The sequence below is a fragment of the Clinocottus analis genome, unplaced genomic scaffold (assembly GCF_023055335.1).
Source record: "Clinocottus analis isolate CAN_PGR_092001 unplaced genomic scaffold, fCliAna1.0.p SCAF_20, whole genome shotgun sequence".
In the NCBI taxonomy this organism is placed as follows: Eukaryota; Metazoa; Chordata; class Actinopteri; order Perciformes; family Cottidae; genus Clinocottus; species Clinocottus analis.
Window position 1 is genome coordinate 1,843,760 of NW_027175932.1, and position 25,644 is coordinate 1,869,403.

The window sequence follows — 25,644 nt, forward strand, 5'->3', positions numbered from 1 at the left end:
CTCTTCTGTTTGTTTTGTCTGTTTGTTTTTTTTTGCATTTGTGAAATTCAATATCAGAATCATAAACGCTGCTTTCACTGTATACAAAAAGAGTTCAGAGGGATATTTGACATAATTCAATATTTACCATTGTAATAATCTCATCTCTTGGCGCGACGACGCCCAGCGTCAATGAAAGGCAGGTAAAACCTCCTCAGGTGGTTCATATAGGTGATCAAAGAGGAGCTTTACATCAGGGCTGCAGGGCTTGAAAACACAACATTCAAGCACTTTTTGTTCCCCGTGTCTCATCTCGTCTTTTCTACATCAACAAGCAAAATGTGACGTAAAAGCTCCCTTAAAAAATAAAAATGAATCCACATTGTGAACATAAAAGCCGATGTCTTGGGCCGATGAGCTGCAGTACGGATCGTTACAAGCTGGGAAATATGATGATATTGAAGTTATTGTTCTGCTGCTTTGATCTTCTCCAAACTCGTTATTGTTGCGTCGCAAAGGAAAAAAATCTATACACATTTAAAACACTTTAATTTGTAAATACTGTGCGAAATGCAATATAAAGCTGCAGCTAATCTGAGGGTTAGCTAGTATTTAAACTTCATTTATCACCTACAAACACAAGTGACATTTTTTTTAGCAATGTCAGTCTGGTAGAAGTAATCGAGTCTTCAATGAGAAGTAGAACAAAATGAAGAATAGTCTAAAGGCTAAAGGTGAACGTGTTGATCGTTGCAGCGCTAGCAAACTCTCGGAGCGCTAGTCCTGACTTTAAGGGGGTCAAGATGCTTCAATAGTTCCACGTAGTCCTCGACTGCCGGTGACAACGAGTCCACCAGAAGTTAAACCAACAAACATCATCAAAAAAAAAAAAATCTAAAAAACATCTGGGCCCAGTAACGCGCCTTGAGGGATACCGACATAGAGAATAATGGGCTGCAGGTTGAGCACTATTAGCGCCTCCCAGTTTAAATCATATCACACCACTTCTGAGCCCAGTGGCCACCAATCAAGGCCCGAATCCACGATGACGGGCAGGTGAGACAACAAAGGTGATAGCGGAAGACAAGAGGAGGAAGAGATAAGCGGATTTAAATTGGACATTGCCGTCATCTGACCGAAAAAGAAAAAGAAGGAAGAGAGGAAGAGAGCGACAGATGTTTGATGGGGTAAATATGCAGCGTAGTGGCTTTTTCCTCCTTAAGTAAGTAAGACTTTAAGCGGAAACCCTTGAAATGAAATCTGGGCGGCGGCGGCGGCCGGCCGGGCATCGCGGTGGTGTTGCAGCGCTGAAGCCTCGCCGCGCTAAGCCTCTTAGATTACAGAACACTTTGGCTGCGTGTGCACGTTTCTGCCATTTTAATTATCAGTCAAGATTCCCCCTGGCTTGTGCACGGACACAGAGGATGTCTGTTTACACACTTATACGCAGCGCATCCATGTGAATTCAACAAAAGCCCCCAACGAGAACCTCGAGACCTCTTCCAACCACCGAATACCTGCAGACAAAGCGGTGCAGGGGGCTGGTGAAAGTAAGTAAGTGGCCTTTTACCTTCCTGTAGGTTTCAAAATTGTGGTATTACAACAGTGGTTGTCAAACTTTTTTTGTCACGTGTCACTTTGGAGGAAAAAAAAAAGACTTTTCCATGACTTTAAACCAAATTTTCATAGCTTTAAACCAAATTTTCATGACTTTACACCAAATTTCAATGAGTTTACACCAAATTTCGATGACTTTAAACCAAATTCGTGAGCAAACATTGTGTGAAATGTGTGTGTAAACAGTAAAAAGTGATAAAATGTAGTATTTAAACTAACAACGAGGATTCAAAGCATACAGTAAACCTTAAATGACACAAATGAATGAGAGACAATAGTTTGATTAAAAGAATAAACATTTATATAGATGCCTGAATGTATGCTGCTGATATTTTGAGGCATCAACATTTAAAAGTTTAAGAAACCACCACACTACAACGTTTTTCTTACCGTGGACTTGTGCATGCTTTCCAGTGAGCGTACGGTCCGTGTGAAAGGAAAAGGGTGGACGCCATGTTGGCATCGCGTCCGTCATCGCCGGGCTGCGCTTCACCCCTCTGGCGTTCGTCCCCCTTTTTTCCAGGCGGCGGCGGCGGCGGCCTCCCTTCTCCGCCAACGCGACTGTCACTACCACCATTACCGCGCCGGCCATTCAGCTTTCTGCCTCCCCTCCCGAAAAAAAAAACAACCTCTCCAAAGGCCCTCGTTGTTCTCCCAGTCGCATGGCTGCCCCGGCAGCAGTCCGCCGGCCCGCTTGGCTACTGACCCTTGGTCTGGCTCGCAGTCTGGCACCGGCGCCCTCCATTAGCCTAATTACAGCCATGAAAGCGGCGCAGACCGAGGCCGGCATTAGGGCCAATTAGGGCCGCCCAGGATGGGCCCTGAGCAGGGTTGGGTTACCCGCACACACATATAAGACACACGGAAACGCATCACTGAGCACGAGAGCGTATATACATATCCAATGCTCCTTAATCCTGAATTAAACCCTGACTTTTCCACCCGGACCTTCAACCTGAAGTCCGGATCGAGCGCTAACACCCTCGCGGCCGGATCTTCACCCCGCGGACACGAACGCCGCGCGTCACATCGTCGGCGAAGAAAAGCACGTCGAGATGGAGCGAGTGGAAGAAAAAAAAGGCAGCGAGAGGAGAGTCTTAAAAGAGAGAGAGAGAGAGGATTGTGCCTGTCCATTCATGCGTGTGCATGCGGATGCCGAGCCGGAGAGCCGGCAGTAATTTGTGGCTGTCACAAGGAGATAATAAGGCTTGTGTCTTGCCGTCAAGCACAAAAAAAACAAAAAACAGGTGGAGATCTTCTTCTTAAAACACTATCCTCTCTGTCTTTTGTTTCCTCGAGGGCCTCCGCGAGGACGGACGGAGAGACGGATGAGCGGGAAATGTCCATCATGTCGTTAGCAAATAACTGCGATTAGCCAAAAATGTTCGAATTTGTGTTGGACGATAACGGGTCATTTAATTCCCACCAAAAAACGTCTGTTGATGATGAACTTTGCTTTAATAGATCTAAAAATAGAAGTCAGTTGATGATTATGAAGAAGAAACTCAGACTTTATAAAAGTAGCTCCTGTGGAATGACAAAGTATTAATTGTAGACCTAATCCTTACTTAAGAGATGTTAAAATAATCTCAACATGAAACTTTTTTTTTCGAAAACTTTTGATAATATTATAGCAAAATTAGCCAGTTTATATATAAATATATATATATATACTAAATGTATTGCTATATACATATAAATATGTGCATAATACATATAGTAATAGTTATATACTTAGACTATATATATAGTTATTATTGCGAACAAATACAAAAATATCTAGCTTGACAATTTTTACAGTAAAATATTGATATTTATCTAAATTTAGCTCCATTGCTGCAGCTTCTTCTTTTACAACAGCAGCTTCTTTGTGTATTTCATCTTTTAGCTCCTTTGCCTGTATGCTGCTGTTGTTTATATGATACATGAAGTGGAAGATAAAAGTCTATTTTCTTGAGATATGAACCATATTGCTCCATCATTGCATGTAAATCCTGATTTCCCGTCTCATTGGAATGACGTGCGTCGGCCCGACGGGTCGGTTCACTTCTGCTCGCGCTCACCTCGGGGCCCTCGGGGCCCTCGAGGGCCTCGGGGTGCCCACGCCTCCTCCAGCATGCGTGGAATCTGCAGCCCGAGCGGTGATTAATTGTGAAATCCGTCTCAGAACAACACAAAAGACGAAGTCGCGCACTCGTCACGCGCTCGGCTTACCCGAGACTCGCTGCTGTCAACGCCGCTCTGATACGATCTATACAGAGGATGAACTTTCCCTGTTTGAGGCTTAACTGATAAACCACACACACACACACACACACACACACACACACACACACACACACACACACGTACATAACAGATAACCCGCGGCAGACACACTCCCTGATGGGTGTCAGGAACAGGTGAGCAGCCACCTGCGTCGAGCTCTCTGCGCCACTCATAACTCATATTAGGAGTTTTTTTATGGAGTTCAATTGTGTCGGTTTCATATTTTAATCACAAAAGTTTTATTTAATCTAAAAGGTGAAGATTTATATCTTCACCTATATATCATAGTATAAACATAGTATATATATATATATATATATATATATATATATATATATATATATATATATATATATATATATATATATATATATATATATGTTTGTGTTGTTGTGAGTGTATGTTTGTGTGTGTGTTTGTGTGTGTGTTTGCGTGTGTGTGTTTGTAAGTGTGTGTGTTTGAGTGTTTTTGTGTGTGTGTGTGTGTGTGTATGTTTGTGTGTGTGTTCGTGTGTTTGTGAGAGTGTAGGTGTGAGCGTGTATGTTTGTGTGTATGTGTGTGTGTGTGTATGCATGTATGTGTGTGTGTATGTGTGTGTGTAGTTGTGGGTCATCAGCATCAGGTGTCTTCGTAGATTAAAACACATTTCTGAAGCGACGCTAACATCGCGGCCTAAAGAAACGCGCAGCAGCAGCAGCTTCAACGTAGCAGCAGCAGCTTTAGTGTAGCAGTAGCAGCTTCAGCGCAGCAGCAGCAGCAGCTTTAGCGTAGCAGTAGCAGCTTCAGCGTAGCAGCAGCAGCAGCTTTAGCGTAGCAGCAGCTTTAGCGTAGCAGTAGCAGCTTCAGCGTAGCAGCAGCAGCAGCTTTAGCGTAGCAGCAGCAGCTTCAATGTTGCAGTAGCAGCTTTAGCGTAGCAGCAGCTTCAGCGTTGTCGTTAGCCGAGGAGAAAATCCTTGTTCCCGACACCGATAAGGACATAAAGTGTTTCTGTCCCCCGAGGAGGCGGAGCCGGCCGCTCTGTAGATCCACTGTAATGAATATCAATGGCGGAGGGGACTCGTCCCTTTGGGCCTCTCGCTGCCTCTGCCCTCGCTGCCGCTGTCAGAGCGGCGGCGGCGACACTGCGCGTGAAAATGCGAAGCTTAATATATGGTAATGCTATGTAAACACGGGGCTGATCTGAGGAGGACGAGGGGGGGAGGAAGGGGAGGGAGAGGGGAGATCGACGGGCGTCGAGCGCTCAGTCGGGGAGTGTATCTGCGACAGTAGCCTCCGAGCACATTTATCTGGAAATGAATATGATACACTAAACAGGAAGAAGGGAGGGGAGGAGGAGGAGGGGGGTGATGTGTGGTTACTGCAAACTCAGCTCCTCCACCTCCTCCTCCACCTCCTCCACCGCTCGTAGCTTCATCTTCTTCAACGAGACGTTTTATTCCTCCTCCTCTTCCTCACTTTAGTTGAACGGGGCCCGAGCGGAGAGGTCACCTGAGCCGCTGTGAAGAGGAGACTAAAAAACATGGCGGCCACGACGCCAGGCATTTCTGACACACACACACAAACACACACTCACACACACTCTCTCTGGGCCGAGGGGTTTGGTTACGGCTCTAAACAGCCTGTCTGGTAGCGCCAGTGGAGGAGGAGGTGGGAGTCAGACGTGGAAGTATTGTCTATAAAGCGGTGTGGGTTTCCCAACTTGTCTGACAGCCTCGGCGCGAGCAACGCCGCCGCATTCCTGCGCAGAGAAAAGGGCCCCGAGGCCAAAGAGGCTAGCGGGACTAGCGAAGCTAACAAGGCTAGCGAAGCTAGCAAAGCCACAAGGCCAACTAAAGGCCACTAAAGCCAGTGAGTCCAACGAGGCCGAAGAGGCCAGCGAGACCAATGAGGCCTCGAGGCTAGCAAGGCTAGCGAGGCCAACGAAGCCAGTGAGGCCAATGAGACCCCGAGGCCTTGAGGCCAACGAGGCCTTGAGGCCAACAAGGCTAGCGAGACCAACAAGGCCTCGAGGCTAGCGAGGCCAACGAAGCCAGTGAGGCCAACGACGCTAACGAGTCCAGTGAGGCCAGTGAGGCCGAAGAGGCCAACAAGGTCAACGAGGCCGGAGAGGCCAACGAGACCAACAAGGTCAACGAGACCAACAAGGTCAACGAGACCAGCGAGGCCGGCGAGACCAACGAGGCCGAAGAGGCTTCCTCGCCATCTGCCGTCATTCATCATCAACTTAAAAATAAGCGTTTCGTTCAGCGGGTCACTCCGAAAAAAAAATCCACACATCCAACCGACGGAGAGACGGACAGAACAAGAGGACGACGACAGAAAAGGGGGGAAGGAAGAGAAGAAAAAGGAGTGCAGAGACGAGAGAGAGAGTGTGTGTGTGTGTGTGTGTGTGTGTGTGTGTGTGTGTGTGAGATGCCACAGCCCGAGGCAGCGAGGTGGGATTTGTAAGCCCTTTGTAAGTAACAGGCACCACTCTTAGCGGGCTGAAGGTATGTTTTTGTGTGAGTAATCCGTGATGGATGTTTTAATTGAAAGCACAAGGCTTTTAGGGCTGTTTTCAGAGACCGCAGCCAACATCTGACACCTCCACTCAGACCACCTCTCTCCAACACCACCCCCCACCCTCCATGGCCCCGCCCCCTTCTCCATAGCCCCGCCCCTCTGTACAGTCAGACATTCCCTGGTCACGTTGATTCTCACAGCTCCACAAAGTTTCATAGTTTCCAAAGTTTTACGGTTTTATATTTCATGCAACTCTCTTATTTTTCTATTCCATGTAATTAAAAACATTTTTACATTTAAAATAACTGAGGTGGAGAGTTTGGCACTTAACGGACAAGACAATCTGACAGAGGACAAGCGCAAGTGAGCGCTAACGAGGGAACGAGCTGCAGGTGAGACGACGGCCAGGTGACGGGGACGAGGGATAATCAGGCGTGAGTAGCAAGAGCTGAAAAGACAGGAGAGTTTATTAAACTGACAGAGAGGCTGAAAACACTTAACATGACAGGGAATCTGTGCCACCTGGTGTCCTTACCTGTGCCACTATATCTCATACCTGTGCCACCTGGTGTCCTTACCTGTGCCACTATATCTCATACCTGTGCCACCTGGTGTCCTTACCTGTGCCACTATATCTCATACCTGTGCCACCTGGTGTCCTTACCTGTGCCACTATATCTCATACCTGTGCCACCTCATGTCTCTTACCTGTGCCACTATATCTCATACCTGTGCCACTATATCTCATACCTGTGCCACCTCGTGTCCTTACCTGTGCCACCATGTCTCATACCTGTGCCACCATGTCTCATACCTGTGCCACTATGTGTCCTTACCTGTGCCACCATGTGTCCTTACCTGTGCCACATTGTGTCCTTACCTGTGCCACTATATCTCATACCTGTGCCACTATGTGTCCTTACCTGTGCCACTATATCTCATACCTGTGCCACTATGTGTCCTTACCTGTGCCACCATGTGTCCTAACCTGTGCCACCTCGTGTCCTTACCTGAGCCACCATGTGTTCTTACCTGTTTCCTTGCCTGTGCCACCTTGTGTCCTTACTTGTGCCACCTCGTGTTCTTACCTGTTTCCTTACCTGTGCCACCTTGTGTCCTTACTTGTGCCACCATGTCTCATACTTGTGCCACCTTGTGTCCTTACCTGTTTCCTTACCTCTGCCACCTTGTGTCCTTACCTGTGCCACCATGTCTCTCACCTGTGGGCTCTGAAGCCACGGGGCGGACGCATACCTCTTACAGTAGCCCAGGTGGGGCCTCGCCCATAAATTTACAACATGATGAGCCAGGTTTAGACGGGATTGACCTCACTTCACCTGAAGAGGAGGAGCCTGAGGGCTGGTCTGGACTCCAACCCCCCCCAAAAAAAACCCTCACCTGCTGACTGACTCCCACCTCCACAGATCCTCAAAAACAAAACCTGAAAGGTAGAGCGAGCGAGCGCTCCTGAAAGTGAGTAAACGGGAGCAAGCTGTGGGAAAAGGGTCGAGGGAGTGGGGGGGGGGATAAAACTTCACAGGGATTTCTTCTTCCCCTCCACTGTCACATAGCCGCCAATTTACCCCCCAACGCATTCGGAATCAAAACTTAATTAAAATTTTGTATAAATAAAAACAACGGAGAGAAAAAAAAATAGGAAAAAAAGAGAAAACCCAGCGTCGAAGTTATTGAATTCTGAACCCTTTGATAGATTTATCCCCCCCAACCCCAGAATAATGCAAAATAAGATTTAATAACACCTTTCATATGGAGAGTACAAAGCCGGCTATTTGCATTAAAGTGTAAATCGGCGTCGGGGAAAGGCGGCGTTGCCTCTAAGCTTATTGATGTCGGGTTCTGAGCAGCCGGGCGGCATTGTTTCATGCCCGAGCTTGACGGATGTCAAGGTGATTATAGTTTAGATCACCCGTAAGAAGACAACGTTTTTTGAAATGGTAAAATACAGACAGGCGACACAAAAGCCTTCAAATGTTTGTTTTACTGGGAGGGAAAGAATGGAGAGAGTGAAAAACTCCCACTGAGTTTCAGTGTTCGCTTATAATTCACACAGAGGACGGATAACTCCGCCGCTTGTTCAAACAATCTGACAATTTGTTGGATTCTTCTGACGGGCACAAAGTCCTTTGGGAGAGAGAAACATTTACTGAACGGCGTGACGAGGAGCGAGAGCAGGTACAAGGGATTGTCGCGTTGGCCCTATCTGCTCCCCTTCACCTCCGCTGAGACGTAAGCCGCCAGGCAGGAAGCAGAAACTGGAGGAAATAAAATAAGTTTGGCAGTTTACACTTTTTTTTTTTTTCCGAGAGGCGGAAAAATAAATAAATAGAAAGACGCGGAGATCCTCGGCGGAGGTGTACTTTAAAAATACCTGACGGAAACACTTTCCCTCACTCGGGTTGTTGTGTTTATTTTTCCCGCCGATTGGTTTGTTAATTAGAAGAAGAAGAAGAAGAAGAAGAAGAAAAGACGATGATGAGCCCTCACCAGAAAGGGGCCAATGGATGGAGGTTCACCAAAAGGGAACTCACTGATACAAACTTAGAAGTATATAAAATACCTGAGAAAAATACCTGACGGAAATACTTTCCCGTGCTCGTGTCGTTGTGTTTGTTTTTCCCGCCATTTTGTTTGTTAATTATGGGTCACAGAAGACGTCCAGGGGCCCCAGAAAGGGGCCACTTGATGGAGAACTCACTGACACAAACTTAAGAGGCGCAACATGTCAAATATATCATATATAAATTATATACTTATATTATTTATGAATATATATGTCAAAATCACGACATGTGGAAACCCAAAGACCCTTTTTGGGAAAGCAATCGCCCCCCAAAGTCCCCAACGACACAAAAACTAGACTTTTTTATTTTTGTAAATATATGAACTTTTTTTAACTTTATTTATTTTATTAAATCATTATTTCTATATACATATAAACTATTATTTCCCATCATGAAAAGGTCCCGTATGCCTATCGATATATATTATGAGTAAGAACCACGATTCTTATCTTGTAATTTTCTAAATTGATCAAAAACTTTCAAAAATTGATTATTAAAAATATCTATTAACTCAGATATTGCCACTGGACATTAATCCTTCACACTGAGTCAAAGTTGTGTCAATAATCATTGCGTAATTTCTGTTTTTTTTGCACACTTTATTTTTTAAATGTCTAAGTTACAGATAAAAAAGCAGTTCCAGCCTCCGCCTCTTCATTGTATTGTTTCAGGTGAAGATACTTTTCCAAGCTTCACTCTGTCTTCAGGCTTTTTTTTGCACAATCGAGAACGATTTACAACCTACAACGATCCGAAATATAGTTTAAAAAAAGAGTAACTTCCTCCCCTCGTTGCTGAAATCCCCTCAACGTCTTCTTGCCGCTCTCCTCGGCCTCCCAGTCGAGCTCCTGCAGCGGTGAGCGCGGCGCCCGAGGCTGGAGGCGTGCTGGACTGTTATGATCTGTTCTAGGAGACGGCGGCGCTAATGGCCGCCCTCCCCCTGTCTAATTACTGCTTATCTGCTGATAGGGCTGCTAACTGAGGCAGACACACCCTGCCTCACACACGTGTGTGTGTGTGTGTGTGTGTGTGTGTTGAGGTGTACATGCGTGTGAGCTGCACGCCGCGTGTTGCTCGGACGCCTTTTGGCCCTTTGAGTTTCACAGTGTAAAGTTAAGGGTTTGATTTTTATAATTAGAATTAGAGGTTCGACTCTTCGGTTGTGAGTTTATTAAGTAAAACAAGCTCAGGCTAATACAATTTAATGCAACAAGCTGTGCAATAAATCATTTTCTCATGGGGGTTATAAAGGTGTTGATTTAACTTTATGGTAATTTGACTGCCTGCAGTTTCTAATATTTATCCTTTTTGCTTTTTTAATATGAAATAAATTTACCGGCAGCTGAGTGCATGTCCAGCCTTTTGATATTAATAACCCCTAAAATATCCACACAGCAACTTTATTTCACTCTTCTGACAGTTAAAATAGCTGCTTTTACCTCACTTGGTTGGTTCATAATAATTGCAGTCAAGTGATATTAATAATATCAAATCTTCCACAATAAAACCGCCATACACGCACCATTTACATGGTTAGTCATAGTATCTGTAACATTAATAAACCTTTGTAATATTGCTAGAAAATGTACTTTTATGTTGTTGGCTAACTTTCTGCTGGTGTTACTCGTACATTGTATCTGTAGTCTTTGCAACATTGTTGTCTTTGCAACATTGTAGTCTTTGCAACATTGTTGTCTGTAGTCTTTGCAACATTGTTGTCTTTGTAACATTGTTGTCTTTGTAACATTGTTGTCTTTGTAACATTGTTGTCTTTGCAACATTGTTGTCTTTGTAACATTGTTGTCTTTGCAACATTGTTGTCTTTGTAACATTGTTGTCTTTGCAACATTGTTGTCTGTAGTCTTTGCAACATTGTTGTCTTTGCAACATTGTTGTCTGTAGTCTTTGTAACATTGTAGTCTTTGTTATCTGACATTCAATATATTTTGAAGTCATCGTGCGTGACAGCCGGCTGACTTTATGTATGCAGCCGTTATTTGTTCCTCATCACTGATGAGAGCCACCTGTAGTTTTACTGCAGCTCTCGTGTGATCCTGCAGGTGACCCGGTGGATTTACAGCGCTGTCATCGAGGCATGTGAGGCTTCCAGCTCCGACCATGCGGGGCTGGTTGCTGGTTGCTGGTTGCTGGTTGCTGTAGTTAGCCTCAGGGGAGGAATCCTTAAGTATGTATATAGATGAACGACGTAGGACTCATGAACACCAGGCTGGGTTCACTGACGCACACTCTCACTTGACCTGCTGCCACACACACACACACACACACATGCGCACACACAAACTCACTTTAAATATACACAACACATGCCGGCACATTGATGTTTCCTCCATTTCCTCATAGATTATCATTTCACTGCAGGAGAGTGGGAGCACTTTGTCGATTCACCACAGTCCTGAGGAAGAAGAAAAAGCCCCAAAACGATAAATTTCACTACAGAGATTTTCATATTCCCCCCCTCCACCTCAACCCTCCCGTCTTTTTCCTCCGCCGGAGAATAAAATATTTTCGGGGATTTAAGGGGAGATGGAAGGAGCGAAAGCGACTCCAGAAGAGGGATGGGAGTCTGGGCGAATAGGTAAAGGGAGGGGGGGGGGAGCGAGGAAGAGGAAGAGGAGGGGGGAGGTCAGGTTAGGGGTCACGTGTGCGAGAGAGATAAGACCTCCTCATTCCATTTTGACTGACAGGCCGGGGGGGAGGGCTCGGCAGAAGCCCCCCGAGACTCCCACCTCCCTCCATCACTCTCCCATAGCCGCTATCACACTTTCTCTAGGCCATCACTCTCTCTGTCTCTCTCTCTCCGCCTCTATCGCGCTCTCCATCATCCCTTTCTCCCTCCGTCACCTGCTTCCAAATACGCGTACTACTTTTATCGAGCGTTTCCTCTTTCTTTTTTTTTTTTAAAATCCTCAACTCTTAGTTTCCGTCTGGTCTGGATGCCTCTTGTCTTCAGTTCTCAGCCTTCATTAGACTTGCACACCAGGCTCAAAGTGATCCGTGAGTCCGGAGAACCTAAACCAGGTAATCAGGTAAACGCAAAAGGTGACACTATGTGGCTGGTATATGTCTGAATGACAACCTTGAACCAGGAAGTCAGACTGTGAACTGTAATGTTCACAATAGCCGGTGTGTGTTGAGCTAACCTGCAGGTTCCCTCACACCTCGTTAATAAACTTTGTGTTATTAATACTGGAAAAAACTGCAGGCCGGAAACTCTGAGAAAGACAACGAGGTCTGCAAGACGCAGGATTACTACCTTTACTCTTATTAAATCGAGGCTTTCAGTGTTTTAGAGCAACGTGCAATAAATACACAAGCACTCTCGCACTTTAATCTGCCGGCTTGTCAACGTGTCAAATGTGTTTTTAAGATGTTATCATGTTGTTTTTGTGTGTTTTCTTTACTTTAAACAATGCAGCGGCACTGGACCGAGACACATTTGCCGACATTAAAGTTGATCTATCGATCATTCTCGCTCATTAATTAGAATTAAAGTTTCATTCAATTATAAATCTTCCACTTTGGCTGATGATATTCCACATATTTATATCCTGGATCCGACTTACAGCACATGCTAAACCAGCAATATGACACACTATTTATATATATATTCGACAACACAACATCCATTTAATGGAAAGATGTTAGATAATAGATGTTTTATGTGTCTTTCTATGCACATTCTCCCTCTCTTCCACCAATCCAACGCGATTACTTCTTCACAGGTGACGATCGGTTACGAACGAGAACTCGACCCTTGAACCCTCAATAAGTGACTCGTGCCCTCCGGCTGCCTCTTTTCTCTCCTCCTCTCCTCCTCTTCGTCGCCACAAAGACAGACGAATACGAGCCAATGCAAAGACGCAAACAAAAGCGCCGAGCATTGTTTTCCCGCCGAGCATTATCTCCATTTTTCTTAGCAGCAAACAATGATGCGACAATGCCGACGCGGCAAACAACGGGGAAGAAGAAGAAGAAGAGGATGAGAGCCGAGGCCGTCGCGTAGAAGAAGAAGAAGATGAAGAAGAAGAAGCGGTGAAGGAGACGAGATAAAGGACGATCTTCATTGTGGCGTCTTTTCTTCTTCTTCTTCTTCTCCTCCTCATTCTGCCATGAAAGACGCCGGTGAAGGAGTCCTGCGGGCGGCTGCCAGCGAGCAGAACAATCACACCCGATGGATGCTGCCGCGGCCAACGAGCACATTAGCAAGGCATTGTGGGAACATTCATCCCGCACGCCCCCGAACGCAATCATCCGCGGCATCTCCCCTGTATCAGAAAACATCTCTGCATTTACATAACCCCGTCGCATTCACACGCCCGCATTTGGCTATTTGCACCTTCTTTAAAGGCGTCGTTTTACATTTTTTTGTCTTCTTCTGTGGTTTTAAAATAGACCTTAATCAGGGGGGAAGATTAGATGCCACTTCAGATGCCGCTGATGGAAACCGGCATTTAGAAAATGTTGGCTCAATCGCGGCAGTAAGACACATGCTTGAATAAAAAAAGCAGAGTATAATCTATGCATCGCCGGTTCCACAGGATTATGGCGGAAGAAGAGAGACGGAGGGGAAGAGTGGAGGATGGCGATGGTGAGTAAGGGAGAGAGAGAGAGAGAGAGGGAGAGAAGGCGATGGATGTCAGGTTCTTCTCTTCATATAAAACACCAGACGCAGCAGAGGAGGGGATTGGATTCACTTTTTTTTTTTTTTTTAAATGTCACCCAACATCTGTTTCATATTTATGATGGCGGCGCTGCCTCTCCGATGCCCCCTTCGACACTCCGGCGATTCTATCTGTGCCTCGGATTACCCCCACTACCCACCAATGCATAATTTATAAGGCTAATCTTTCACCCAAAGACTGCAGACAGAGAGAGAGAGAGAGAGAGAGAGAGAGAGAGAGAGAGAGAGAGAGAGAGAGATGGATTATAAAAAAATGTTTTAAAAAAATTGAAGGAAAAAAAAAACCTGCCATAGATTTTTCGCTGATATGTGAAGCGACCGGCTGATGTTTGGAGACGATACCTTAAGTATCTCGTGTATCATTAACAGGATTAAGTGAGCGGGCTTCTGATAAGGTGGAGAAAACAATTCAGGATTCGGCACATCTTGTCCTCTTTAACCCAAAACGGCGGCGGCGGCGGCGGCGCATGTGGGCCGTGTTCCTCTTTCTTCGCCGCGATTCGCGACGCCCTTTTTCCCAGATGCTAACGCGGATAAGCCGCGGCTAACGTTGATAATGTGTCGCTAATGATAGTTAGCGCCGCGTTAGCCCCTCGCGGTGGCGTCGTGGCGTCATGCAGGAGGGGGGGTGGAGGGGGGGACGGCGTTCGTTCACCTTTTCTTTGTTTTCGCCGTGACTGTTGAGACAACAACAACAACGACAACAACGAGGTGAATAACCGCCGTCTGGTCGTCCTCCGTCCTCCTTCCCGTCCGCCACATCTGACATGACAGTTTCTCTCCCTCCTTTTTCTCTCTATCCACCCCTCCCTCCCCCACTCACTCTCGTCAGCTTTATTATGAAAAGTACACAGTTTCGATAGAGTGCCCTTCTGACATTTTCGACTTATTAGCTAGTTTTCGCACCGTCTTCAATCAACCTCTTTAATCCTCAGAGGGGAGAAGCGCTTTTTTAATTCACTGATGGACTGATAAGGGGGGAGGAGGAAGGGGAGGAGGAGGAGGAGGAGGAGGGAGGCAACGCTAGCGAAGCGGGCCCTCGGATGAGGAGGGGAGGAAAAAAAAAAGAGAAAGAAGGAAAAGATGGAGGGGAGGGGAAGAGGAAGGGGGGACGATTTACACGTAGATGAATCGTGCTTACAAGATGGAACCCTGGGCATTAGGAGCGGATCTGAATTTCCTATCTGTCATTTTTTATTTTTTTTCACCCTCCCTCTCTCTCTCTCTCTCTCTCTCTCTCTCTCTCTCTCTCTCCCCCGCCGCCGCATTCGTTCAGTGTTTTTTTCTCCCTTCTTCTCTCACCCTCTCTCTCTCTCCTTCCCCTCCTTCTTCTCCGCCATTACCCTTGCTGATTGCAATCTTTAAGCGCCATTGGGCCCACTGCTTCTGCAGTTTTTAATCTGTCTTTAATCCCATAGATTTTAAATATTCCCCAGCTCCCGGAGACTGGAGGCAATTAACTGCCCTTCTGATGCTCTCCTTATCAGTTGCCTCCTTGTATCTCTCTGAAGCAGCCTCAAGACACTGCCAGAGCTGACAAATAATACCGCCATTTACCGCCGAGCATCCTCGGGGACTGGAAAAGGGGGAGCGCCGCCGCCGCCGCATCCTAAACAGGTATTTGGTAAACATATCATACAGAGGAGAGCGAGAGGAGGAAATATACTGCAACAACACTCCCAAAAGCAATGTATGTTTGTCTGGCTGCCGGTGGTTTTTGTTGCGTGTGTGTGTGTGTTGTTGTTGCGAGTGTGTACGTGTGTTCTCTCTCTCTCAGACCGAAGACAAAAGATTGTCCTCCAGCGCCGAGCTGATGCGAGGAGGCTGCGCTTTATGGGATGCACAGCCCGCTGCGTTGATACTAATCCATGCAGCTCGCCCTCCACGCTGAAATGAATACCACCGTATATGTTGTTGTTTTTTTAACCCTTTCTTCTGTGTTTGTTCCTTGTTTTCGTTTGTTCTTTCCCGTGACGCAGATTTGCGGCGAAGAACACGCGAAAGACGTCGATTTGTGTGAGCGGCGTCGGCGAAAAAGAATGAAATGAAAGTAAAAGGGAAACAGATGCAGCGGAGACATCTGCATCGATTTTCGCCGATAGCCGCTCTCGTTAGCCGCACACGATATGAAGCTAATCTGGAGACCCCGAAGAGAGAGGAACAGTCGAGAGGATGAGTAATAAATCAGACCCAGATGATTTGCTTTGGCCTTTCATTTGCTGGAGAAGAACGATGCGCTTGATTACGGGTTCCTTAAGTAAAGTTTGGAGGCTGAGAGACGCAACGAGCTCCGACTGAAAGAAGACAAAGAGGGAAAGAAAAGAGGCCTTCGCTCGCCCCCCTCAGACGCCATTAGATGGGTTTTTTGATCCGGGATGGTTCATCTGGGTCTTGACCTTCGACCAACCCGGTTGTGGGGGGGGAATTGGGGTTGCAATCAATCCAATCGCTCCTCTCCGGATAATGCGTCCCGTGGCAGCCGCCGAGCGCGCAATCACCAGCCCCCGGCGCACCACAAGCCATGCTAACGACGCCACGAGACACCGCGCGGGCTTCAGCCAAAACCCAGCGCGGGCTCGGGCCAAAAAACCGACAGATAACCATCAGCTGAGAGCTTTTTGTGACATCATCAGACGGAGACGGCTGCTGACTCGGTGCCAGGTCGGGACGAGAGAGAGAGAGAGAGAGAGAGAGAGAGAGAGAGACGCTAATCCAAACCACAGACTACAATAACACAGACGCAGACAAAAGCAGGGAATGTGCATCATTACAAACACTCTTAAACTCTTAAGCTCTTTGTTGACCCCCGAAACAACGGCGGATCACGGCGGGGTCGCCACTGGACCGGGCCGAGATCCGACGATGGCGACTAAACGCCACCTTGCCCGGCTGTAGAGGCCGTAGAGGACCCAGGCAACCCTTCGTTTGACAGCCGCTGGCACTGTCTTCCCCTCTGTAGTGTTGGATTACACGAGCACGCAGGCTTCTCACCATTAAAATCACATCCAATTACCGAGAGGCAGCGAAGAACCGGCCAGACGGCGGCTCGGCTAACGGGAGAAGGTCGTCAAATTATGATCGCAGACGCAGTACAAACGCTGGCACATTTATATAAACAGAGATAATTAGAAAAAAACGACTCTGATGCCTTTTTTTGTTCGTTTTTTCCCGAAATCTTCGCGCAAACCCAGCAATGCATTGTGGGAATCGCGTTCCCCTCGGCTCGGGCCAGTCGGCGCGCGAGCTCGGCCTTCATTTGTTTCCCCCCGTCGTGTATCTCTGCAACAGGACGACCTCTTTCTGGCTACGTCTCAAATGGGATGAGAGGAACCGACGCTACGGCTTCTCGTTCACGTCTTTAATCCACTCCCACATGCGGACGCCATAACTGTGTGTGTGTGTGTGTGTGTGTGTGTGTGTGTGGTTTTGTGGAGGTTAAGCTGGTTGCCGCTCTCTGAGCGCGGGACCGATACCGATCCAGAGAACCAGGGGGCCGAGCGGCGGACCCTCGGCCCCAAAACAGGAGGCCGTGCCAGGCAGGACGGAGGCCAAGAGCCGGGTGGTGGTGGTGGTGGTGGTGGTGGAGGTGGTGGTGGTGGTGGTGGTGGAGAGGAACGGACGACAACCACACTTAAAAACTCTGGCGCTTAGCTCGCACTAGGGGGTGCCACCCAATTTCACACTCTTCCTCTGCATGGCTCCCAGAAACAACTCGAGTAAAACAAACAAACAAGCAAACAAACCAACAAAAAAAAGCTCCAGTGGAGAAAAAAAAAATGTTTTTGCAATATTTCTTCAAAAGAATTTACAAGTGAGGCGACGGGGGCGTTCTTTTCATTTGAATATACATATAAATATATATATATATATATTTTGTATTGAAGCCACAGGTCAGAGATTGCATTTTCCAGCCCTTCAAAATAAAACACACTCCAGCACTTTGCCTTCAAATCCAATCAAGCCCCGTTATCAGCTCCCTCCTCATCAAGGAGGGGCTGCTGGTGGAAGGCTTTTTTTTCAGGGTGGGGGGGGGCTAAGCCTCCACCACCTCAACCCTGCATCACCCAACACACACCCCCCTCGCCCTCCACACACACTACACTAACACCACACACACCCTCCTCCCCACTGCTAAGCCCGAAGTTACGGTAAAGCTGGTGTGCCGCTGAGCCCTGGGCAGGATTTGTGACAGAGAAATCACATCAGCCTATGCTGATTAACAATTCCATTCCACCCTGAGATTTATATAAAAAAACTATCTTACATTTGGCTTTTTAATAGGAACGATCGCTATCTCAAATTGAGTCCCTGCAAACTTTAATAAAGGCTACAGGGTTGAGTGGCATTTTGCATGCTGATTTAGGCCCGATTGGCGGCTTTTGATGAGAGGGAGGCTGCTATGTAAAGCGGTGCTCCTAGCGCTTTTCCACATCGCCGGTTCAAATGCGGAAGGATAAGAACATGAAGAAAAAAAAAAAAAAAATACCACTTCCATCTGCAATCTCCGGATTTCTCTCTGCCTTCCTCTCTCCCTCTCTCTCTCTTTTTTTCAGAAAATGATTGACTGTTGAATATGAATAAATGGAGTAGAATAGAGCGGCAATAGAGAGACTGAAGGGAGATGGAGATGGAGGGAGAGACCGAGAGAGAGAGGGAATAATAAAAGAAACCCTCTCCTGGACTTTTTGTGGAGGTGAAAAATAAAAAAAATCATAAAGCCGGGTTTTTTTTATTTTTTTTCCACCGCTCTCTCCCATTCTGACGTCTGGAGAATGGTATTAGTGTCGAATATTCACGGCGTACAGAAGGAGGACCACGGGCGCAAGAAAGATGGTGTGTATGTGGCGAGAGAAAGGGAGAAAGGAAGGGAGGAAGGGAGGAAGGGAGGGAGGGCATCAAATAAAAAAACATCGCCAGAAACACTTATCCCCTCCGCCCCACCAATCTACATCGGTATTAAAAAAAAACTATTTATAGCAGGAGTTCAGCTTAATGGGATAATCAGCTCTATTTGTAAAGATATTGGATAATCCCAAATAGTTTATATGGGCAGAGAGATTAAAAACATTTTCATTAGATAAACTGCATTTCGGGGCCATTTCAGATGTCCCTCAGTTCACCGCCGGACAAAAGAGGAAACAACTGCGTTTAAATTAACCCTTTAAAAACTGTCTTTGCCTCCTTTTCCTCTGTGTTTGAGTCGTCGTGAGAACCCCAAATTAATTTCAATACTTGTGTTTATTGTGTGTATTTGTTCAGCAAAGTCTTGGGAAAAAAATGTATATCTGCGAACAAAATCACTTTTAAAAGATATTTTGATCATAACTATGAACATCCAGCATGATGTGAGCCAGATTCCCCAAAAAAGCCTCCTGGAGCGTCAATAAGACACCTTTTTGGAAAGATTAGGACCTAAAGAATCAGAATCTGCAACAAAAATCACAATAAAACAAAGTCTTGTCCTGTTAGGAAGGAGCTTCAGTCAAAAAACTGTGTCGTTTGGTTCAAAAATGGAAAAATATGACGTATTTTATGCCAAAAGATTGTCTGAATGGGGCATGCTGGGACTTAAAATTGGCGCAGGAGGATTTTAGTTTTCCAAAGGGTTAAATATATATATTATATGTATAATGCACTCTGTCATCAACCTGCAAAGATGTCGGCTCTGTGTTTTTGAGAATAGTTGCTGCTGTTGAGCTTGTTGCCGTTTCACCAAAAAAAAAGAAGAAAAAAGATGAATAGTGTTTTAATTATGCTTTTTTCTTTCTTTTTTTCATCATGTTACATGCAGAGTTTAGTATTACAGAATGTTCACTGTAGCCTGAACCAGAGCCGCTGTTGAAAATGAAAAGAGAGAGAGAGAAAGAGAGAGAGAGAGAGAGAGAGAGAGAGAGAGAGAGAGAGAGAGAGAGAGAGAGAGAGAGAGAGAGAGAGGGAGGAATGGGGGAGTTAAGGGGAAGAGGGCCAATGGAAGGCATCCAACAGGATCAGTGAGTAGGGCTTGCTGCCAATGCCTGGCACACACACACACACACACACACACACACACACACACACACACACACACACACACACACACACACACACACACACACACAGTTTATATCCGCCCCGCCTCCCTCTCCCTCAAGGAATCCCTCACACACCCTCTAGAGGTGGACCTCATCCACCAGGCATCATGGGTACCAGTCAGCCAGTGCAGGGGCGCACTGGTCTTACTGGGAATGCCCCCCCCCCCCCCCCCCATCCCTCCCCCTCCCGCCTCCTCCTCCCCAAGGATGCAGAACACTTTAAATCCTCGTGACCATCGCTCCTCGCTGTAAGAATAGCCGCTCGTCATCTCGCCAACTGTCTGATGAGCGGAGCGCCGTGAAAGTCACCTCCGGCGTGTAGCGGCGGCGGCGGCGGCTAGCTAGCACGCTAACGAATACAAACACAACTGAAACGTGAGAAAGCGGGTAAAGTCGTCGTTTGATTTGAACGACTGCCAGCGGAGCCGTCAGATCGTCTTCACGCCGAGACTCTGAACTTCTGACGACGAGCTTCACGAGGAGTAAAGTCTATTCCTGGAACCACGAGGAGGGGAACGGCTCTGCTGCCAATAAAAGCCCCGACAAAATGTTTGTATGCTTCAAAATACCTTCTTTAAAGCGACGTTTGTCGCTGCTGTGTGTGTTTAAATGTGATATTTCTTCACTCGAACCAAGAAGAAGGTTACTTTTACGCCCTTTGACCTCTTTAAATGCATGCAGCTGTTAAGATACAAGTATGTATGTATATATATATATATATATATATATATATATATATATATATATATATATATATATATATATATATCTCACTTCATGACCTTTCCCAAAAGTAGGCCGTATATCAGACAGTGAATGCAGGATGTGGGCTAAAAAGTACAATATATGATCATTTTTGCCTCAAAGTGCCATTGGGGCCATTAGCATTAGCATTAGCATACAGCTAAGTAAGTAATAAGAGGTAGGCTCTGCAACTTAGCTTTTAGTTTAGCTTTTAGCTAAGTTACAGAAGCTTTTAGCTAAACCACTGGATGTAGAAACTTTCTTAAAGTTAACTGTTTTTGTCATTTTTCTTTCTGGTTTGAAACGATCACTTTCAACGATGTTTTCGGAGGTTTTTTCCCACGACGTCGGTCAGTTAATTTTTTTTAACTGTTTGAAACTCAGACACTGACAGCTGTAGAACTGTTATAGATATCCAGTTCGTGGGTATAAGCTCGCCAGCTTATGTAAAGCCGTGGGCTTATGTGTGATAAATAGCATTGTTGAGGAGGCCAATCAGAGAAATGCACATCGACTATTAAAGGAAGGACTTGTTGATGGAGTGGTAATCTCCTCCCAGTGTTCTCAAACCACCATGAATCTAAACACAAGACCACATGGGTGTAAAAAAAAGAGAAAAAACAGTAACAAACCGTGTCGGGCTTCACAATCCATTCAAGATTCATGTCCAGTTATCACATACCGACAGCCCGTGTCAATTGATTTGCATACGGAAAATTAAAAAAAAGAAATTAGTCATCCCAGTAAAACCAACGCAAACAATACCAGAAAGCCACTAGAGGTGCGAGCTCAATGCCTCCGGAGCAAATCAAACACAAACCTTCAGGATGAGTTGCGGACAAAAAAAGATGAATGGAAAATCTGTGACGCCATTTTCTTTTTGGCCATTTTTTTTGGGCCATTTTTTTGGCCTTTTTTTGTGTCTTTTTTTTACGCGTTGAAAACAACAATCCGGCCTCTGAGAGGAACAAAAAAAGTAACCCGGTGGCTTCTGGTCGTCGAAGCCGTTAGAGGACCCTATTGTTCTTGGATCGTTAATTATTATTCTCGTGTCTTTGTGCGTGGGAAAGAGGTGCTTGTGCTAAACCGCAATTTTTCAAAATTTGCGAAAATTCCCATCTTCTAGGGGCGTCGGGCAAAAGTCGAAAAACATAACTCAGTAGGGACCTTTAGTTGTAAAAGCTATCCATTTTTAGCTATGTAAATAGTTCATTTCAACCCAAACGATGATCTCTAAGTAGTTATTATTTTACTGTTTAATCCCATGGTCTTTTCCTAACTTGTTTCCTGTGACGACGGAACTTTATTTTGAAAAGCCCGACAAGCGAGTGCAAAGAGATTGACACGTGTTGCTGGAAAACGACCCGAAAAAACCCGAGGATTAGCGGGATATCATAGGAACCGGTGTCTGAGGCCAGGTTGCGGAGGAAACGGGGGGTTGTATGGTTGGACACACACACTCACACCCCTCCCTCAAAGTGGCCCAGGACCCTGTTGGTACCACCCCCGCCTCGCTCATACCTTCCATCCCCGGCCAGTGCTCCTCTCCTCTGGCCCCGATAAGATGCTATCGGCAGCCCTCTAAGCACTTGAGAGGCACTTTAGGAGATCACTGGAGCCATTACCATGAAAAGTAAAAGATACCGGCTATATTGATGCCAGATTAATACTGACCACCATGTTATTGATTTCCAACCCTCGCCCCCAAACCCCCCCTATTTTTTACTCTCTGGCCCTGGACTCCTGGCGGCGATCCTATTTTCTGATGGAGCTATGTTTTGTGGCCTCGTCCCCCCTTCCTCCTCCTCCTCCTCCTCCTCTTCGTCAGTGCGGTGCCACTATCTACGCTTTCACAGGGGCCATCCTTTAAAAGGCGCAGAGCAAAGGCTCGCCGTTATCTGCCGATGTTATTCAATTGTTACGGGACAATCTGGGCCATTAGCCGGCTGTGTTAAATAATGCATCCGCTTTTAAAAGGGGACCCTTATCTCTCCTGTGTGTGTGTGTGTGTGTGTGTGTGTTTTAACATTATTAGTATAGGAGTGTAATGAAAGGTTCTTGCCTGATGGGCGCTGATATACGTCCAAGGTCCCTCGATGAACAACAACAACGATGCATAAACAAACAGTGACCTTTTTAATGAAGCCGGGTTTTTATCTGGTTTTATAAAAAAAAAAAAAAAAACACACACACACACAAAAAAACAACAAGAAGCGGAAAACGCTTCAGACGAGATAAAGAAGGAAATGCATTTAAATGCGACCGTCTAAAGGCGCAGACAATCGATCACAATGCAGCCGCTCGGGAGGAGGAGAAGAAAAAAAAAAGAGGACGGCGCATGTAGGCCAGTGTGTTGCTATGAGACACAAAAAAGGGAGGAAGATATGGAAGGAGTGGGAACGGATAGGAGAGGGGGAAAGGAAGAAGAAGAAGGAGGGAAAGAAAGGGAGGATGTGAAGGATGAGTGTGCAGAGGGATGGAGGGTGAGCGATAACCGCAATGTCTTCAGTCACAGATTTACACAGGCCATTGCACTCCCCATTCTCCCCGGCTGCCTTATCAGTGGAATTATTGAGCAGTGTGGCATACCATTAAAAATTCTGCTTAGATTTCACAAAAAAAAAAAAAAAAAATCAAATTGCGCAAGGTAATGAATGCGGCTTTTCAAAATGGACTTCCTCGCCGATACCCATTCTCGGCAGGCGGGAATACATCTCAGTCATAATTCCCTATCTTTATTGTACTTCTACACAGACTTAACTACGCCGCCGGAGCAGGAGGAACACTTAATAATCGCCGGTGCCCTTGATGTTAAAGGGGAGGAGGCGATTCTGCGGCTATTGCGGCTATTGCTTCGCCGCTCTCCGTCGATCACTCTTTATATCGCCCTTCTCCGTTTCCCCTTCTATCGCCATCCATCTCCTGCCCCTTTGTTGTCCTCCCCGTCCCCATCCCTCTCTTTTCTCCCCCGTGTTTCGCTTTGCCGACGACTGCTACGAAAGCAGTGTCGAAAGGATGTCGGCGGCCATGTTGGATTAGCTCAAACTGCTCAAAACAGCTCGCGACTTCATTTGTCTCCTTAATTTACGGCTCAAATTCATGAAAAGAAGAGGCGTGACTTTCTCTCTCTCGAGACGAGGCCGACAATAGAGGGAGGTAGCGCCGGAGGAGTGGCGAGGAATGCGAAACCACTTTGTACCGTCGAATGGCCGTAAATCTCCGAGCGCAGCCGCATACTTTCAGAATAGTTGCGCCGCCCGACACGTAAAGACGTTGACATGCGGGATCGCCGAAAAGCCGTTAGAACAGAGAGAAAAGTGGACAGACTTCTTTTTTTGCTAATGTGTTTCTTTGAGGTTCTTTGAAAAAGACGTTATTGCATGTCAAGGTGCGCATTAGCGCTTCAACGCTATGAATCACTGTCGCGGCAATTTTGACAAATTTCTATTCGGTAATTACGGTTTTCAGGTTGACATTTACTGCCACTCACTTTGTCGGACCTTAAAACCTGTTTTTGAGTCGATTTCAACCACGTTAAAATTAGTAGATTCGTTTTCCTGTTAGCAACCGAGCTAACAGGCTTGCTAGCTGCCTGTTAGCTCGACGTCTGCTCGGTTCAACGTCTAGCTTAAGAGCTGTGCTCACTTAAGTGTTGAAATAAACCTTCTGTTGGGAAATAAATCCTTAAAATGAAGTTAATTGCATTTAGCGGACGTCGATTCGTCCTGTTAGCGACCAAGCTAACGGGCTTGCTAGCCGGCCGTTAGCTTGACGTCTTCTCGGTTGAACGTCTTTCCCCAAGAGCTGAGGAGGCAAACGTACGGCGCAACAGCGGCAGAGAAGGATTCCCCGCCATCCTGATGCGGGTGTTTGTGTTTAAATCGTCTCGCAGTCGCAGATTTCTTCAAACGTGCGCTCGGAGAGGAACGCGGCGGCCATGACGCGAAGACAAACATGTTCAAAAGCTGCCATGCGTGCAGCCTGTGACGGAGTGCACCACTTAAAGAAATCCGGCTGCTCGCATGCTACACACACACGTCCTTTTTTTTTTTTTAAACACAGCCTCCTAATGCATTCGGCCTGCACTTCATCAGCGAGCGACGGACCGAACTCCACTGCACCGGGGAAAAGAAAAGAAGAAAAAAATGTTTATTTTATGCATCTACTTATCATTCATTGACATTTGAACATGACAGGACGTAAACAACGGCGATTTGTCGGACAAACTTCACTGCTCAGAAGGATCTAGTTCCACTTAACTTAATGTCAGCCCCCTCACCCGTCCCTCCACCCTCCACCCTCCTCCTCCCACCCCTCACCCGCCGGCCTCATTCATCCAAAACCAAAAATAACAACCCAAAGCCCAAACACTGTCCTCTCTGAGGCTTCCTGGCACAGACTCTATCTGGCTGGCCTTTTCTCCGCAGCCGGTATCAGCGCGATGTGCCAAAGCGACAACCGCGCGCCACGCGGATCTCGCCTCGCCGCGCCTCTTCTGCGGCTAGTTAGCCCGCTAGCGCTTTCGCAGCGGCCCCGTCTGTACTCTGCTGGGCTTCTCCAAATCACGAGGCCTTGAGCCCACACCCCCCCTCCACCACCACCACCACCACCACCACCCCTCTAATCCAACCGTGGGCTTTACCCCACCAGCTCAGTGTAATCACACAGCTAATTCACAGGCGGACGGGAGGAAGGCAATCCGTGACGGACGTTTTTTGTGCAACTAAGAATGAGCTCCCCGGTGACCAGGGGAGGTGGCGGACTGGGAGACTGTCAATGAAGGGGCCGTGAAAAGATGGCTCCGGAAAAAAAAAAAAGGGCGAGATGCAAGGGGAATAGATGAATAGCGGGGAAACTCTCTCTCTCTCTCTCTCTCTCTCTCTCTCTCTCTCTCTCTCTCTCTCTCTCTCTCTCTTTCTCTCTCTATGAGATAGAAGTAGGAAATAAGGAAAATGTTTGGAGTGCATGAAAAAGAAAAAAGGGAGGACGGGGACGTGAATCTGTAGCAGTCTTTTGCCAAGAGAGTGTTGAAAGAGCCATTGTGAGTCGGAACAGTCTATATTACTCAATAAAGGCTGCGATGAAAGGCGAAGGCTCTGTATTAATTTGGATAAGGAACCTTTGCCTCCGTGCCCCTTTTCTCTCTCGGCTCCCATCCACGACACCTCTGTGGTTTAAA